Below are 6000 nucleotides of genomic sequence, written 5' to 3'. Positions count from 1 at the left end.
TTTTATTGCAAAATCTCAAAGGTTTCTTGAGATATTGTCTGGAAACGAAAGTGATGCACACAGACAGAAATACAGACGACGAACTACAGACCCAAATTAATATCCCCCAATTTCAATGGAAGCGGGGGACTACAAAATGCCTGTCAATTAATGGGTGTTTGCCTCATGGGGAGTTGGGGTTAATTTTTTTTCTAGTGTAATCATGAGTTTTACTGAAAAATAGTTATCTCTCCCGCTCGCTCTTGATAATACTTCCCATTTTATATTAAAAAACTGATATAAATATTTAAATATTTAAAAAAAAAAAAATGGAATGTAACATTTTGAAATCGACCTGCCGATAGGCGTCGTTGCTTCTGGGTATCTAAGAAGCAAATAAGAATACAAAGTTTTAATGAAGAGGGGTGTTTGTACCAGATTTGTGAAATTCTTGACCACTAGGTCAGGGGTTCTATAGTGCTGGACAGAGCTTTATGAACGGGAAATTTGTACTCTGAGAGATAGGTTATTCCTCTTAATACTCTCTACGAATGCTCTTTATAATCCTTGTCAGGGCATATTTTCTCTCCCCCTGACCCCAGTTAGACTCAAATTTCACCTGTAAAATACCTGTGGGTTGAAGATGCGCAGTGACCTTGAAGCAATTTTCTGGATCTAAACTCAAGGTCAAAAACATCTCTTATTAAAAACCTTGTGCAGAGCATATTTTCTCTCCCTTGGCCCAGTTAGACTCAGATTTCACCTGTAGAGTACCGGTGGGTTGAAGATGTGCAGTGACCTTGAAGCAGTTTTCTGAATCTAATGTCAATGTCAGAAAAATCAATTTTAAAAAGCCTTGTCTAGAGCATATTTTCTTTCCCCTTGTCCCAGTCAGGTTCAAACTTTAAAGGAGAAAAATACCTTTTATTTGGACATTAAATCTTGTTCAAAAACATAACAGGCCAAAGGAAATGAAACTGTGTTGGGCTTACTATGCATTGTGATGTTTGGTGATACTTGCTAATGGACTTTTGCGAGAAGCGCCGTCTTTTACACTCGACGGCTTACTATGAAATTTTAAATATGTGTTATGTACGGAGGTACAGATTTAATATTAGATTAGAAAACCTTACTAGTGGTCATAAGTACGGTGTTAGGGGCACTTACCTGATTTACTTTTATGCAATCAACACAAGAGATGATGGAAAGTAGAATAACATAACTTAAAATACCTTATTCGGTGGGATAGTATTTCCTTTCAATCTCATGTTATGAAGGAATCAAATACGGAAGAAAAAACATTCCGGAATGAAAATTTGGTAGTAGTTGGTTGGTGAAATGGGAAGGGAGGGGGTTAGTATAGGGTGTTTTTCCTTCCCCTCCCTAGACAACCTAATATGCGCAGTCAGTTAAGGCTACACATGAAGATAATACGGTAATGAGGTCTGACGTCATGACAGTTGCTCTGCCCTGATAGATCTATATACGGAAAGAGAGCTCTAAAAGTTATTTATTGATGATTGAGAGAATTTGTAAAGAATGTCTGTATTTTCATGTTTAAATAAACAAACATTAGTGATTTTCTTTTATATAAAAACATAACGTCTTCGAAATAATTCTCTTTTTTGGTGTCGTTTGGCTGCATTCGGCTTCAGCCAAGCGCTTGCACTCAGTGACACGGAATGTTGTTTACATCTAAAAACGTGGCGACAGCAGCTGAGATATGCAGTGGATAAATGCAACAAGCAGGCAATCTTTAAAGAGAATATGGATAAAATAAGAAACCTAAGCCTTGTTTATCTCTTTGATAAGAAGATGATGACGTTATTTCTGGAAATCATGGAAAACTGGAACGATCTGCACCACCTCCCTAGGTCCCTTTCTGTTCATTAAGGTGTATGCGCAAATGTATCAACGAAGAGATGCTATTGTTTACATCAATGTAAAATAACTATATATGTATATATATACAATAAGATGTATTATAATTACAGTTCGTTACAAACTGTAATGCAGTGCCTTGTGTGTATGACATGCCCCCCCCCCCCCCCCCCACAAATTATAAAAGTTCCAAGCTTTTAACAATTTAATTTGCACTGAATATAGAGAATTTTTTTCATTCAGCTTATGTGTATTAATTGAAATCTGCAATGATACAAAAGTTGTTTAATGCATTAACAATTTAATTCATTTATAATACTATATTACTATGGATTACTACAATAATTCATTTCTTACATGTACAGTTTCAATCATTGATTCATTTAACATACAATGATGTTGTCTTTCGACATACAAACATGTTACATAGTATATGTCTTTAGACATACAAACACATGTTACATAATATAAAATGCACAGAATGACATGATATTAAGGATGACGTTTACTCAGATGACAAAAAATTCCACTGATAGAACGAAAAACCACGTATTGCACATTGTACACTTATGATTCTTGTGTTAAATTTCAATTTCAAATAACTAGGTCAATGACTTACTTTTCACGCTAGTGGCCCCTGAGTATTTCTCGGAAAATACCTCAATTTTTCACACTATGACCAGTTTTTTCTTTACTCACAATATATTACAAGCAACAAAACTCTTTAAATAATGAAATATAATAGCAATGGAACAGCGTTACTTCATATAAATAAATGATTAGAGTTTGGGCCATAAACTTATTAATTATTACAGTCCGAATTTCCTCTGTCAGATTTCTATTTTTTCACCATTTTTAATCTAATATTACAAAAATCTGAATGATAAGAACTCTAAATTATTTATAGCCTCAATTTACTTTTGTTGCCCTTATTTTAATGGTATTAAAATTAAATGACGTCAATGGTCAAATTATTGAGATATGTTGTCTGGAATGGTTTTTGTTCATATTTTTGATTTTCTTTATTTCATGGCATTCAATTATTTGAAATAATTCAAGAGCTTTAACACACATAATATTTGCAAAATGATGTTTAAAAATACATGTAACCTTTACTTTGTAATTGATATTGCAAGAAATATAATTTTGTGACAAAAATGAAAAATGAAAAATTTAGTCCGAATTTCCTCTGCATTACCATATATTGACTTTTGTTCTTGCATATTTTCTTCAAATAATAAAATATTAAATTTTTAAATTGATATTGAGTTAAAACTTGGTTATTTTATCCATTTAGAACAATTTTTGATTTAACATATTGTACTTTATAAAATTTCCCTTTTGTCTTCTGAAACCTGAGTAAACGTCATCCTTAAATAATAATTTAGATGCAGTTACACTTGTAGTGTATATTATATGTGAAGTCAAACTGCACAGCGCACAATGTATGTGCACTGTAAATACAAGAGTGCAAGAGCCTATTAATTTTAATTTATACCTCTGGCAATCAAAAATACCAATCAAAAATAAATGAAATTTAAGATTCCAGTTTTTTACCAGTGCTTCATATTTTAATTTTATTTTTACAACTTTTAGCTGATATCTGTATCACTAGGCTGTAAATTTGTAGAATTTCTATATTAATGAAGATAAAATATTTGAATTTTCATTCGTAGATGTAAATTAAGTCAGTCTTATATGAATATACATGTATTTATAAACTTTATAATTATGTACATTTTTTTTTTATCATTGTAGCAGCCAGGTGTTGTAGGCTGAAAGAATAAAAAGCTGGCATTTACATCACCCAGAAATATCAAAATAGATGCACCAATTTCTCCACTGGGTATGATCACTACTAATTACATGTATAAAAAAACATTTCACATTAATTTTATAGTATGCCAGTGTAATATTTTTTTCTCCCAATTTTGTGTAGGTGAAAGAATTAAATGTTACCTCTAGTATATTGATTTTATTATTTTTATTTTAATTGTAGCTACCAATCTGCTCTTGCCAATGTTATAGGTTTCAATTTCCCAGAAAAGTTATGTATTAAAAGATTTTGTTTCCATTCATTTTATGAATTTCAGAAAATATAGTTTAGCATGGTTTGTTTTGCACAATGCAATGTCATTTCATTCTACAATAGTAATCGTAATGTATTTCACTCATTACATATATATTGTGTTGTAGCTACTCTCAAACAATTTGAACAATTCGATCATTCATTCAGGCAGCACATGTATTCACCAATCAAGTAAAAAGGTATGCTCCTCATGGCCGTAGGAACCTGGGGGGGGGGGGGGGAGGGCAATAATTTTGCCGACATATAGAATACTATAAAAAGCATAACCCTATATGCTTGTGCACCTTCAATAATAAACTCTGAAGACCTTTTTTTTTTTTTTAAATATATTTATTTATTTTTTGCTTGTCAAGGAATATTTTGTAGTTGATAGTGCCCCCAACTAAAAATGCATGGTGACCCCCCCCCCCCCTCCCCCAAGTGTAATTGCTTCCTACAGGCCTGCTCCATATAAGCTACATGTATAAATCAGTATACAAATTCCTGGCAAGATTATTGAAATGCTTTGATAATAAAAACAGTAGAATTAAAATATATACATGTATATCCTTTCTATGTTTTTCAGCACCAATGAACTTTCCATAGTGGTATTTCATTTTGTTTTCAGAATTGATTTCATCCAAAGGAACATGAACGGAAATATTTTGCACCTGCTCATTATTCCCTTCACAGCCTGCCTTTGAGTTTGAAGAGCTGTATTTATTAAATATATTTTCTAGAATAATAATACTTTGACTTTTTAACTGTACAGTGGTGTGAAATTTTGAAGGCTGTTAAGATTTGAAAATACCCAAAGAAGTAAAACCTGATGTAAACACAGTGTAATAATTTATTTTTAACATGCAAGTACGGTATATGGTATCAAAGGAGCCAGAAGCAAACCGGTGGTGGTTACGGGGGGGGGGGGGGGGGGTAGATTGATAGAAAGGAAAAAAGGTTATTGAGGAGGAATGCCAAACCCAAAATTTTATTTAAAAGGTCTTTAAGAATTCCCTTTTAAACTATGGTTTCAGCAATGAAAGACCGATATTAACTTTTAATTATTTTATACGAATAATTTTGCATTTTTTCAGAGAAAGTGAAAAAAAATGTTTTATTTGCAGATAAGATGTTTTATGGTTTCAAATTTGCTATTAATAAATGCATAATATGAATGTCTAAGAAAATATGTTAATAAAAGCTGGATAGACATTTTAATTTTTTAAATAAAAGGTAATTTATGAAAATAAAACATAATTTGTCAATATTTTTTAAACCTATGGTTAAAATCTTAACAAAACTAGTCACAACTAGGGAGAATATGTTAGTCAATCATATTTTAAAAAGAAATTGAAATGAAATTGAGAAGTTGTAGGGAAAATAATTATTTTAATATTTGGACGAATCCCGATCAAAATTAATCTGATCCCGATCAAAATTAACACAAAATATTAAATAAAATAATAATTCACTTCCTTCTTTTTGTATTTACCACTGAGAAATCTATTTGATTATCAAGTTCAATTACTTTTTAACCTGTATTACACCTAAACGAACTAGTATTCTTGTAAAAATGTTATCCAATTCCAATTATTACACAATTCTGGTTGGGAGCAGTTTAAATTTTGATCGGGATTGGCCAAAATTAAAAAAATTAATTTCTCTAAAATTTCGCAATTTCATTTTAATTTCCTTTTAAAATATGATTTCCTAAGATATTCTCCCTAGTTGTGACTAGTATTATGAAGATTTTAACCATAGATTTAATAAATATTCACAAATTATGTATTTTATTTTCATAAACTATTTTTTAATTAAAAAATTAAAATGTCTATCCAGCCTTTATCATCATATTTTATTAGACATTCATATTATGCATTTATTAACAGCAAAATTTTAACCCTAAAGCGTCTTATTAGCAAATAAAACATTTTTTTTTTCATTTTCTGTGAAAAATAGGAAAAAAATTCTTATTAAATAATTGAGAGCTAATATTGACCCTTTAATGCTGAAACCACTACTTATCAGGGATGTCTTAAAGGTCTATAAAATAAAATTTTGGTGTGGCATTC

The sequence above is a fragment of the Saccostrea echinata genome, unplaced genomic scaffold, assembly GCF_033153115.1.
Source record: "Saccostrea echinata isolate AGI-Se365-2 ecotype Australia unplaced genomic scaffold, CSIRO_AGI_Sech_v1 ptg000001l, whole genome shotgun sequence".
Lineage (NCBI taxonomy): Eukaryota > Metazoa > Mollusca > Bivalvia > Ostreida > Ostreidae > Saccostrea > Saccostrea echinata.
This window is presented reverse-complemented; position numbering follows the sequence as displayed.